This window comes from Canis lupus, chromosome 20 (genome assembly GCF_003254725.2).
Source record: "Canis lupus dingo isolate Sandy chromosome 20, ASM325472v2, whole genome shotgun sequence".
Taxonomy (NCBI): Eukaryota; Metazoa; Chordata; class Mammalia; order Carnivora; family Canidae; genus Canis; species Canis lupus.
In genome coordinates, this window is record NC_064262.1 from 2897926 (window position 1) to 2911329 (window position 13404).

Below are 13404 nucleotides of genomic sequence, written 5' to 3' on the forward strand. Positions count from 1 at the left end.
GACATTTAAGTCAAAGTGAGGGATTGGCTATACATGTATCTGGAGGAAGAGCATTCTAGAAATATAGAAAGAAATACAACTGCAAATGCCCGAGTTAGATATATCCCTTCTCTTTTCATAAACTAGTATAGTTTGAGAAGACTGATCTGAGGGGATATTAGAAGGAGATGAGGTCAGAGAGGTATTTTGGGGTCAAAGCTTTTAGTTTTAGTCTTATTTACGGGAAGAATTTGAGGAGGAGAATAATGGTTTGACATTTTTATAGAATTACTTTGGCTGCTGTTTAAGAAATGGCAAAGGGTCACATGGGAGTGGGAAACCAAGGTTTTTTTGCAATACTGCAGGGGAGAAATGATAGAGGTTCAGACCAGGTGGTAATAGCAGAGATAGTAAAAAGTAGTCATGTTCTGAATATCTTTTGAAGGCTGTGGATGAGGGGTACCAGAGAAAAAGGAGTTAAATTCATTTTCTAGGACTTCTGTAAGAAATCACCACAAGCTTGGTGGCTTAAAACAACAGAAATGTATTCTCTCATACAACCTAAATAGGAAATTCAAAATCAACACCCCTCCTTTTCCTTGGTTTTTTCAGCTTCTGACGACTGTCAGCACTCTTTGGCTTGTGGCTACTCATTCCAATCTTTGACTCCATCTTCACGTGGACTTCTTTTCTCTGTGTGTTTGCACTCCATGTGTATCTTATAAGGAAACTTGTCATTGGATGTAGGACTCACCTGATAATCCAGGATGCTCTCATCTTGAGATCCTTAATTACATTTGCAAGTACCTTTTTGTAAATCGAACCATATCCACAGGTTCCAGGATGTAGGCTTATCTTTTTGTAGGTCACTTATTCAACCCACCACAGAAGACAAGAATGATTCCAAAGTTTTTTGTGGAGTGAGCAACTGAAAGAATAAAGTTTTCATGAACCAAGACAGGAAAAAACTATGAGAAGAGTATGATGTTGAAGATGGAGATAAAGTTCTGAGTTGATCTGAATGTGTTCAGATGGGGTGGATCTTTGGTAGTATGTCTTATCCTCTTAAGAGCTGTATAGTGTACAACTTTATTGTCTTTATTTATTTACTTATTTATTTATTTATATTTTATTTATTTATTCATGAGAGACACACACACACAGAGAGGCAGAGACACAGGCAGAGGGAGAAGCAGGCTCCATGCAGGGAGCCTGACGTGGGACTCCACTCAATCCCAGGTCTCCAGGATCACGCCCTGGGTGGAAGGAGGCACTAAATGGCTGGGCCACCCGGGCTGCCCTATTGTCTCACCTTTAATAGTAAGCTCAGAGTCTTGAGCTGTTGTCACCAGCTGGACTCTGAAACCTGACCTTTACTGTCTACCTGCTTATTGTACTTACTGATGGGTCTCACATTTTTCCTTAGGTTCTTCTTTCCAGCTTATCTCTTAACTCAGGCAAAAGATCCGAGGGGCATAATATTCCCTGATGGAAACCAAAATACCCCTCAAACAATAACAACTGCCCAGATCACACAGACCACTTTGGACTTAACCCTCATGCCTATGCAGATGGACCATGGAGTGACCCACAGAGTGACCAAGTTACCTCGTTATAATAGTAAAATCTCGACCCAAGGAGGAGCACAAGCTTTATATACATAAAATACAATGTATGTTTGTGTAGGCATGTTTCCTTAAGACACAAGCACCTCCTTTTGCCCACCTCTACATTCGATGACAAGGCTTCCCTATCTAAACAATCATCCTAACCCCAAATGATAGGAACCCATTCTCCCTTGATCCATGAGCCATGGATTTGGCAGTTATTTCCCAGCAATTTCCTTATTTGCTGCAAATAAAGTTTACTTTGTGAGACAACTCCATCTGGTGTATCTGTGACTCATTAAGGAGCAACCTCAGGTTAGTTGGGTTACACTATTTTTCCATTTTCTTGGACCCTCTCTTCTGCCATAGGAAATGTTCTGGTAATGCCTAATTCACCTTGGTGTCTCTACCACTCTGTTACACCATTGGTGCAGTTGTTTTCAGCCTACTAGATCATGCACATTGACATCAGACACCCCTTGGTTCTCATCTCACTCTACCACCTAAGTGTGAGAGTGAGGTCAAGTAACTGTGGTGGGTCTCTGTTCCCTATTTGCAAAATGGTGAAAATAATCTCTCCTTAAGCGGCTAAAGTGAGGACAAATAGAGATGATCCAAAGGTGCAGTATAGGGCCACGGCAGGTGTTCAGTAAATAGGGGTACCCTTTCCCAAAGCATTGCAAGTGTGTCAAATAATCACTCTCTTATCTCCCACCACTTTCTCAATGAGAAAGCCCATTCCTAGAGCATGCTGCTTTGCGGATCCGGAAGAGCTCAGGGCACATAGTAGGATTACTTAGTTGACTGATCTGTGCCTTCTGCAGAGGGACACTACTGTTAGAGCCAGTTTAATCTCGTCCTCTTCCCTGGCTTTCGTTATTCCGGGGACACCGGGGAGATGGCCGAGACATCGGTTCTTGGATTCAACATGGCGTCGTCCTCCTCATTGTACGAGCCTCAAAGATGGCGACAACTGCCTGGGGGCAGACATATTTGCACCACGTGATCCAGGTTCAGCCCAGAGGCGGCCGGAACGTGACGCAATATTGAGGCGGGGCTCCCTCCCCGCACTCTTGGCGTCTAGAGTCTCGTGACAGGTACTTCCGCTCGGGGCGGCGGCGGTGGCGGAAGTGGGAGCGCAGCCGGAGTCTTGGCCATAAAGCCCAAGGCGGCGGCAGCGGCGGCGTTGAAGGCCTGGGGAGTGCCGAGGAGTCCGCCGGAACCGGAATTTGGACTTGTCCTCGGCCCCTGTCCATCCTTGCTCCACTTCCTCCGCGGGAGCCCTAGCGACGCGCCCTGCCCGGAGCCTCCAGCGGAGCGGCTGCGGTAAGCAGCGGGCCCAGCCTGGCCGGTGGCCTGGCCCCATCCCCCTCCTTAGCTCCTCGGTCGCCTGGGCCTCCCGTCGCCGGTAGTTTGGGGCGGCTCTGGGCCGGTACAGGCCCCGTGGGGAAACCCTGCGGAGCTCGGGGCCCGAGACCAGGCCCGGACCGCACCCGGCGGGGAGGAGGTCAGAGGTCGCCGGGTGTGACCTCTGGTCGGGTTGCGGACCGCGGGCCGGCTGCCTGGGACGCCTGGTTTGCCGCTAGCGTCAAGACCTCACACCCGGAGTGTCTCCTGATTTGGGTGGCCTCCGGACACTGAGGGCCTGCGCCGCGGTGGGACGCGCTGGGCCGAGTCCCTGGGAGCCGCGAGCGGAGTGTGTCGGAGCCGACCCCGCCCGCTGCCTCGTCCGGGGACGCTGGCCCGGGGCGCCGCCGACCGCGCGGGCCTTGCCAACAGGCGCCCGGGGCCGAGGCACGTTCCTGACCCTGTTAGTGCGGGAGGTTCCCTGACGGCAACTGAGTCAAGGCGGTGAGTCAGGTCTCGTGCACTGGGCTCGCCCCAAGCGCTTGTATACATGTGAGACGCCTCTGGCTCTGGGAGACAGGGGGCTTGTTGTCGTAAATGTGTTGTGGTCAATCCCGAAGGAAGTTTTCAAACTTACTGGGTGAGAGATGGTGGCTGACTCTAGAGCTATGTTTGGATCCCACCGCATTGGGGGCCTCTTACTGCATTACATCGAAGCTTGATGCCTAGTGGTTCGTAAAGGTGGAAAATTGAGAAGAATAATTGCAAACATTTAAGCGCTGGTTGTGTTCTGGGCAGCGTGGCAAGACCTTTGCATAGATTTTTGTGTTTGATTCTCAGAACAGCTCTCTGAGGTACCGTAATTGTCAAAGAATGGAGAGGTTAAGTTGTTTGTCCAAGGTCATCCAGCTAATAAGTAATGGAGCGGAGAGTCCAGCCCAGGCAGGCAGACTCCGGAGTACTGTGCTCAGTCTCTGGGTTGTATTGCTTTCCGAGGCTCCTGAAGTTTGTGATCTATCTTTTGTCACCTGGCATCTTCCTCTCTCCGCCTCCTTTGTTTCCAGTGATGCCATTTGAAAGCCTCCTTCGGTTCTACCCTACAGCCAACTTGGTGCTACCTTAAAATCATAAAATGTTCCATTTGCGGTTGTGACTTTTAACACAACTTTTTTTTTTGTACTGTAGTGGCAGTAGATTAGAAGCTCTGCAGTTTTAGCAAAGTGCTTAATTGAGGTCTGAAAAATTTTGATAAGTAAATGTTTTGTGAAATGAAGTAAGCCTGGCAATCCTGCCATGTGAACCTTTCTTAAAACCTTAGTACATGGGTGTCTAGTCAGTTGGTTCTGTCCTGTTGAAAATACTGTATCTTCTCTTTGGATTCCAAAAGAACAGCCTCTTGTCTTTTCCTTGTGACTTAAGCAGCTGATTAGCCTCATGACTTATCATCCATGGATTAATAGAGTCTCCTATTAGTGTGTTTCTCTTCAGACTTGGGAGACTTTGTTCAGATTTGAGTCTGAGAACTGGAAGGTGAGTTGTGAGTATTTCTGAAAATACTGTCCAAGCTAAAGCTTAGTTCTCCCAATCCTATTGTATTCTAATTTAGTTTCTTTTTAAACTTTGCTACCCAAAGTTATATTTGGGTATCACTCAGTTAAATATATCGGCAAACTGATATATTTAAGTGAGTCTTAAATAATGTTTGAATTTAGAGAATAATGATGAGCACCTTTTCATTCAGAGATGTTTTGAGTATCTACCATGAATTAGGCATCACTGGTTATTGACTCAGGGAGACAGGTGTGGTTATTGTCCTGAAGGAATTTAAAAATGGCGTGTGATCATGGCCAGGAATTCTGTTGTGGAATGGCTTGGTGATAGAACCTGAGGCTTTTGGAAAGAGGAATCTTTTCTCATCACTGCATGTGAATCCATAGTAGGCAGTCTGATGTTCTGGCCAACTTGAAGGCTTTGTTAATTGTAATAGCATTTGTATGATTTGCTCTTGAGAGTATAGAGGATAATGTTACAGTTTCAAATTGGTCATGTCTTTGGAAGAGAAACCTTCAAGACTAAATATGTTTTTCCTTTTGCTGCACTGGCATTTTGTCCTTCACTTGAGGGAATTCTTGTCACTGCTATTTGACACTGTAAACGTTTGCTGTTGCTCTGCTCTTGGAGCAAAAGCACATTTGGCATGCTGGATTATTATTATTATTTTTTTAGCTGATGAAGAAAGTTTAATATAGTGTCCACCATTTATAGTCCCAGTATTTTACTAAATAAAGCCCTACGCCACCCCAACTCCTGCCACTGCTCTGGCTCCCCTTCTTTAAAAGGAGATGTAAGTTTTATGTTTGTGTAGAACTGCATGAGTAAACAAACAGAAGGGTGGAATGTAGAGAAGACACTCTAAAAATAGTTTTGTTAGTATATCTCTCTAGGTAATTGTTAGCAGTCACTTGGGCATTTGCTTGTTTTGTTACGTTTTTTCATGCCAATGAGGCCTAAACCCCCAAACCCTGTAATCAAGAGCATTGTTTTATAATAAAGTGTAAAAGTGTAATCGGCTTTGAAGCCGATTCGCGATCCCACCACCAAGTGAAACAAAAACTTGGTTTTGATTATTGATTAGCTTCTAATCTCCAAGAGAATTGTGCGGTCATTTCTGCCCTTCTATTTAGTATTACCCTTTCTCTGCAAAGGTGTAGCAAACTCAGACCACACTTTTGTGATAGTCTTCTTATGCACTGTTTCTTTCTGAGATTTGACATAAGTATTTACCATTATTCTGTGATAAAGCGTTTAACTCTACATCTGTACAATTCAACAAATAAGGCTTTGGATTTGACCAAATATTGGACTAGGAGTTACATACAGACAGGCAGAGTTTTCTGGGGAAGTAAGGACAAGTCCTCCAGAGTAAGGCTAACTGGTGGTTCCCCTTGGTACTGATGTCATCCTCTGAAGGAGACCAAAGCTGTAGAGATGAGCACCCCCCCCCCACCTTGTGGCTGCTGGCTTTCTGCAGACTCTCATCACCCATGTAAGGTTGCTATTGTGTCCCGGGTCAGCCATCCTGTGTTAGCAGACAATCATCTGTTACTGCCATCTCCCAGATCTCCATGCCTGTCTGCAGTTTGCTGCAGACACATTTTGCAACGTGTTGATCTCTTCAGTTTTTTGCTCTCACATCTTCCTTCTATTTTCTGCTTTTTCATAAACACAGAAAAATAGCTTGCATTTGTGTTTTAAAACTTCTTCATGGTGGTTGTGGTCAGTGTGATTTGTGAATCGAAGGTAAACGTGATGTGTGGTGGGTGAAATCAGAGTAGGCTTTATAGCAGTGCCTCTGACTAGTTTCAATTTTAGTACTCAGGCTGTGATTTCAAAAACAAATTTAAGAATAACTACTTACAGAATGTCTCTGTAGGGGAGGAAGAAAGCTTGGGACTTGGTTCCAGTGGTGGCATACAGTGTTGGCCTTGCTCATTTGCCTGAGGATGCAGTTCTTAATGCAAGGGACCTCAAGCCTCTTCTAGGCTGTTTTGGTGATGTCGTCACTGCTGTGGAGCTCAGTCTGACTTTGTTGTCCATTTCCTGGTCGACTCAGACTGCTTGCTGTTCGGGCAGAGCAAGACTGAGGAGGCATGGTAAGGGAGGCCTGGGGACCTGACAGTGTTAGGAATTCTGTAACCTCACTTGGCTCTCAAATGAGCTTGCTTGTGTGATTGCTGCCAGAAACGGTGGAGCTTCTCTGTTCTCCCTGACCCTTCAAGTAAAGATGGCTTGTGCTTGCTACTGGCTTTCCTATAGTTGTTCAGCTCAGTTGGGTTGGTAATCCTTTAAAAATTACATTGTGAGCTAAATAGCTACATTGTTGGTTTCTAATTTTTGTGTGCAATTTTAATTAAAAGTTTATTTCCATTTGATGAACTTTTAGTTTGAGTAATTTGAGAGTACATGATAAAGCCAATATGAATTAACCTTTTAAAAACCCAGTTGTAACAGCATAGAATTTATTTAAAAAGTAGTGCCTCTTACATATGGTATTTAGTCAATCTACCAGCAGTGCTCTATGCACTTACAGATCTGAGGACCCCGGAAATTACCCTGGGTCATTTGGACAGCCTACAAGTTAAGAGCCACTCATCCTATGACATGTTGCCATTCAGTTGACCGTTGCTAAAGAGTATTAACATTCTGTAGAAACCTTCTTACCCAATACTTGTTTCTAAATGCTTTTTAGTGTTTGTGTAGTACTTACCATTTTAAAGTTTTGGTTTTTTCTTGTTATCTTTACACTCGACATGGGGCTTAAATTTATAACCCCAAGATTAAGAGTCACGTGTTCCTCCCACTGAGCCAGCCAGGCACCCCCCACTACCTTTTATTTAGGATGACATTTCTTGGGACCCCTGGGTGGCTTAGTTGGTTAAGTGGCTCTTTCATTTCTGGCTCAAGTCATGATCCTGGGGTCCTGCAATAGAGCCCCACCTGGGGCTCTGCGCTTAGCAGGGAGGGGGCTCTAGGATTCTCTCCCTCTCCCCTACCACCTGCTTATGCCTGCATGTGCTCTCTAAAATAAATAAATCTTTAATAAAATTATGTTTCTCTTTTGCTGATTAGTAAACAAGTCAATTATTTTTAAGAAAAAAAGAGGGGGAACACCCCCCCCCCCCAGGGGAAAAGAAGAAGTAAAAAGAAATCGATTCACTACCCAGAGGAAGACCACAGTGTTAACTGGTTATTTTCTTCCTATGAATGTATACTTTAATCTTTCTTTTATGCAGTTGAATAAGATACAGTATGGTAATTTAACTATGGGGGGACTGAACACTCTTGGGTCTTTGACCTATGGGATCTTTCCTAAAAAAACACTCAGTGATAGGAAGCTGGGCATCATCAGACTAGCTGTGTTTTTCATATGTTTAATGGCAACTGGTAAAGAACCTGATACATCCAGTTCAAGAATAAAGTTATTTGGTGTGGTGACACTTGATAAGTAAAGTGTTGCTCCTGTTTTTAAGTAATTTTTCATTTCTATGTTAGTAAACTTTGAATTTGAAGTAGGACATACGGAAAAGTACACAAATAAGTGAACTTGGATATTTTTTATAAACTTAGAAGCCTCCTTGTGACTCCTTCAAGTCATTATCCTCCCATCCTCCCAGCGTAATGAGTCTGCTGATTTTGAACATTATAATGTGATTTTGCTGCATTTGGACTTTGTATAAATGGAATCACACACTACATATTCTTCTTTGTCTGATTTCTTAGATCCATTGTTGTGTTTTGCATTCAGTGCAGCTGTAAACTCCATCTTCATTGCTCAGAAGTATTCTATTATGTGGTATACCATAATGTATTTATTAATTTATTGATGTGCATTTGGATAGTTTTAAATTTTATGGCTGTTACAAATCATGCTGTATGAATGTTCTTGTGTCTGTCTTTTAACTAACATATTTCTATTACGTTAATAACAAGCAGTGGAAAGGCTGAGTTTTAGGGTATGTATCTGTATTCTTTTGTGGGAGTGCTGTAGCAAATACCACAGGCTTAACCAAAAGAAATTTCTTTTCCTATAATTCTGGAAACTAGAAGCTCAAGATCAAGCTGTTGGTAGGTTTGACTTGTTTAGAGACTTGTCTTCTTAGCTTGTATGTGGCTGTCTTCCTGTGTCCTCACATGGTCTTTCCACTGTACCTGTTGTATCCTAATCTCTTATAAGGGCATCAGTCATATTGACTAGAGCTCACCCTCATGACCTCATTTAACCTCAAATCATATCTTTAAAGTCCCTGTCTCCAAAGATCATCACATTTTGAGGTGTTGGGGGTTAGGACTTTAACAAATGAATTTGGTGGGGATACAATTCAGCCCATAAATGTATTGCACTTTGGTAGATACTTTCAATTATCCAATTGTTGTACCAGCTTTCACTCCCACCAGCAGTATTGAGAGTTCCAAATATTCCACATCTTTGTTAACAATTGTCGTCTTTTTCTTTCTTTTTTTTTTTTTTTTTTTTTTTTTGCCGCCCGGGTAGGAGCCTACTTTTTATAGCCCCATTCAGTACCAGTATAGGCAATCCTTGAAGGAGTAGAGAAGTTGTTTAAGGAGCTAAGCGTGTTAAAGTTTGAGACAACCTCTTGTAAATGCTTCGTAAATCTGTTAGGGTTAGAAAAGCAGATTGGTTTCTGTCTAGTGAGTGGTTAGTCCTCCATAGTTGTGGATTAGTTTTTGCATTTATGATCTGGATCCATTCCTGGTGGTGGAATTGGCCCAAAAGTATCATCTGTAGGGTATAAATCTAGCCATAATAAACAGTGCTTTCATTCAGATTCTTCTTTGATCTAAGCTTGAGCCCTGAAAATATTGGATTCATTCATACATGTACTAAAAAATATTGGATTCATTCATACACATACTAGAAATAGGTCTGTTTGCATATTCTGGCTGACCATTTATTTTATTTTTTTTATAGATTTATTTATTCGAGAGAGGGGCAGAGACACACAGGCAGAGGGAGAGGCAGGCTTCATGCAGGGAGCCCAATGCAGGACTCGATCCCGGGTCTCCAGGATCACACCCTGAGCCAAAGGCAGACAGACGTTCAACCGCTGAGCACCCAGGTGGCTCTGACTGACCATTTAGATATTGGTGTTTGACCAGCAGTTTTCTGGCTGAGTGATCTTGAGCTTTGTACATCTACTGTAGACCTAGTTTGGTTGAAATATTACATGACTTTTCCTCCCTTCCTACCCCCCCCCCAAAAAAAAAAAAAACTCTAAACTCCTGGAGAGCAGGGATGAATCATTCTAGGATAGATCTTGAAACACTACTCAGTAAACTTAAACTTTTTTTTTCCAGTTCTAACTTTGCACAGTAAGTTACTATTTGTAAGTTATGCTTCTGGGCCTGTGATTAATATGTAGAGCTTTTTTGGATGCTAAACTGTGTTCTGTATTCATTTGACAGATTTTTATTGTCTGGTGTAAGAAAACACTGCTGGCAGCTGTGGGGAATATAAAATAAAGATCACTGGAGGTTTAGAAATAATTGTAAAACAAGGCGGTTGGAAGTCATAAAAATAGCTTAAAGAAAATGCCAGAGGTGTTCAGATGTCTTGGTTCAGTAGATGCTGAGTGGAGTTTTGGTATGGAAGGAGACTTGGGAAACCCATTATAGTTGGAGGGAATGGCACAAGCAAATGAATGGAGGTAGGGAAATGCTAAGGCAGATGGAGTAGCTGCAGTATCTCCAAATTGGGAAAGACTGTATGGGGGCCAGATTGAGTGGGGGAGGGGAGGCACTCCAGTGCCTTCTTGAAGGGTTTATGTTTAACAAAGTGGTACTTCACTAGGTAGTGCTAGGATAGGGCATCCTCTCACTTAAACCTCAGTACCCTACTGAGTAAAGCAGGTGGTATCCCAGTTATGGATAAGGAATGAGTTTGATGTTATAATTTACTTAGAGAAATACATGTTGAGAGATTAGTGGGACTAGGACTCAAATACAAATGTGTTTAAACCTTGAAAGAGATGCTTCCACATAAGTGCCTTTAACACATTAAAAGGAGTTGGCTTGGGACGGATGGGATGGAGACAGAACAATTTGATTTTCCTCTTTAGCCTGCTGGCCCATTTTGAGCTCCTCTTACCAATTTATGGATAATCTATTTTACTAGGTAAATGCTTGAGATAAACTAAGGTTGCTAGCAAAAGCTTTGAGCTATAGGAAATAATTCTGTGTAACTGTTTTACTATCTCTGCTTTCCAATCTGTTTTACCAAAAAAGAGGGGGGAAAGGCACCATCGTCCAGGTCTCTGGCTAAAAACTCAGCTCTTGATTTGGTACCTGCCTTTAGAAAGCTTGAGAGCAGTGGGGTGCATCATAGTCAAGAATCTAGGCTGGGTTGCAAAGTCCTCTTAACGAGAATTGCTTTGCAGGGAACTTACTCCTTTGTAAAAGTTGCTTTAGTTTTGTTTTTTTTTTCCCCCTTCCACATGACTGATACAAGGAACAAAAGTATGTATGATCAGTCTCTTACAGAGCTCACCTGTTACCTTGTTTTCAGCTTCACTTCAGCGTTCAATTCAAGCAGCATGAATTGTGACCATCTCTTTTCAGATGAGGAAATGGCCCAAAGGACATGCTCAGTATCATGGAGGCCTGAGTAGTGAGATTGGAACTGGCACTCCATATTCCAAGTTGCCAGATGTTTCTTTAACCCTAATGGTCATGAGGAAAATAACGTCTTCTCTGGAAGAACAGCCTGTGTAAATTTTATTGTTCAGTTTAAGTTTTTTTTTTTTTAAGAGTTTTATTTATTTATTTATGAGAGATACAGAGAAGAGAGGCAGAGATACAGAGAGAGGGAGAAGCACACTCCTCTCAAGGTGCCTGATGTGGGACTTGATCCCCAAACCCGGGATCACACCCTGAGCTGAAGGCAGACACTCAACCGCTGAGCTACCCAGGCATCCTAGTAAGTTTTTTTTTTTTGTTTTTGTTTTTTTAAAGAGGGATGCTTTGACTACTTCTTTTGAAATGTAAGTTTTTTCCAGGTAGTGAATTTTCCAGCTGTATGAGACTGAATAGGCTAGGTTATTCTGCAACAAATAATAACCTCAAAATGGTGGAAAGCAACATAGGTTTATTTTCTGTTCATGCAGCATGTGCAACATAAATTTTCCAGAGGCTTTGCATCATTCCTACTTCAGTTGAAGGGGCAGCCATGGTACGGAATATTGTTGCGTATCTTGGCAAAGTGGAAAAGAAATACTGGAGGGTCTTGCTCCTGCAGTTAATAATGTTCCACCCCAGAATGACACGTCACTTCAGCTTCCAGCTCTCTGGCCAGGATGAGTCACACCACACAAGAGATCAAGAACTGTGATTCTGCTGTGGACCCAGAAAGCACAGAGTTGGAAATATTTGGGAAATAGTACTAGTTTTACAGTGGCTTGCTGTTAATAGGTAATAGCTGTTGGGGGAAAGAATGCCTCATTTGTAGATTCTCATTCCAGTCAAGTGGCAATTTAAATGAGGAAAAGGATACCACCTTGCCTCACTGACAGATCACCTATCCTAAGAAATCTGTATTTCTTTTAAATGATGTGTGATAATCTCAATTCAAGTGCCTTGAAATACCTTTTGCAGAAGCAGGTGTGAAAGAAACGATTGAGTATTCCCTTGCCTTCCATGTTTTCAGTGCTGGAATCCTATAGACTTAGTAGATATCCTTTTACTGATTTCTCAGCCCCCCGCCCCCCTTCTTGTAAAGCACTATCAGATAGTCTTAAAAGTACTCCTTAGGTTGTTCCTTCTCTGCCCAGAGAACCCTTGGTTTTCCATTGCCCTTGGTTATGTCTCTTCACACACTGCCTCTGGTTTGGTCCTTTCTCTGATGCACACCTTGTATTGTTTTATTTATCCTAAATTGTTTTACTTACTTGTTCCTTGCCACACATTCCTTGCTTCCTTCAGCTTGGCTCCTGTCACTTCCCTTCATTTCAGTGTTCTTCTTTTGGCATCCTGCCTGGCTCAGGTACCACGAGCTCCATTTTTAAAGCTTTTTGTGGCTACTCTCAGCTTTCACTGAACGCCTGTGACTTGTATTTCATAAATGTGTCTTATGTTCATTTTGTGTATGCATTTGCCTACTCTAGGAGAGGGGCTTCAGGGTAGATATTAATTTATGTTTTCCCCCAAAGCTCATCATTTGAAGGAAAGAACTGAAAATATGTCCTCCAAATGGCTTTTGATGTGTGTGTGTGTGTGTGTGTGTGTGTGTGTGTGTGTATGCACATCTGTTGCGTTCTCTGGCTGAAAAAAGAAATATCTGTAAATTCTTCACATTGTTTGAAATCAGTAGGCCAGAAGCTATAGGATTGCAGAGTCTTTTCTTTTCTCTTTTCTTTTCTTTTTCCTTCCTTCCTTCCTTCTTTTCTTTTCTTTTCTTTCTTTTTCTTTTCTTTTCTTTTCTTTTCTTTTCTTTTCTTTTCTTTCTTTCCTTCCTTCCTCCCTGCCCTTCCCTTCCCTTCCCTTCCCTTCCCTTCCCTTCCCTTCCCTTCCCTTCCTTCCCTTTTCTTTTCTCTTTTTTTTTTTTTTCTTTTCTTTTCTTTTGCCTTTTTTCTTTCTTTTCTTTATTTTCTTTTCCTTTTTTTCTTTTCGTTTTTTCTTCTTTTCTTTTCCTTTCTTTTTACTTCTTTCTTCTCTTTTTTTCTTTTCTTTTCTTTTCTTTCTTTTCCTTTCCTTCCCTTTCCTTCCTCCTCTTCCCCTTCCCTGCCCTTCCCATTCCTGTATTTCCCTTACCTTTTCCTTTTTTCCCTTTCCTTGCCCTCCCTTCCATTCCCTTTCGCCTTCCCTTCCTTTCCCTTCCCTTCCCTTCCCTTCCCTTCCCTTCCCTTCCCTTCCCTTCCCTTCCCTTCCCTTCCCTTCCCTTCCCTTCCCTTCCCTTCCC

At 42.7% G+C, this 13404-nt stretch overlaps 1 protein-coding gene across 2 annotated transcripts in view; it reads left to right on the top strand.

Moving 5' to 3' along the window:
• The first annotated feature begins 2666 nt into the window (after positions 1 to 2666).
• The window catches only part of RAB7A (RAB7A, member RAS oncogene family), a 71948-nt gene continuing 61210 nt past the window's right edge, over positions 2667 to 13404 (top strand). The window contains exon 1 of one of the 2 annotated variants that reach the window (XM_035702467.2): positions 2667 to 2912. The gene's annotated coding sequence lies outside the window, so the exon portion shown is untranslated. The remainder of the gene's footprint in view (positions 2913 to 13404) is intronic. The other variant, XM_035702468.2, reaches the window with a different exon arrangement.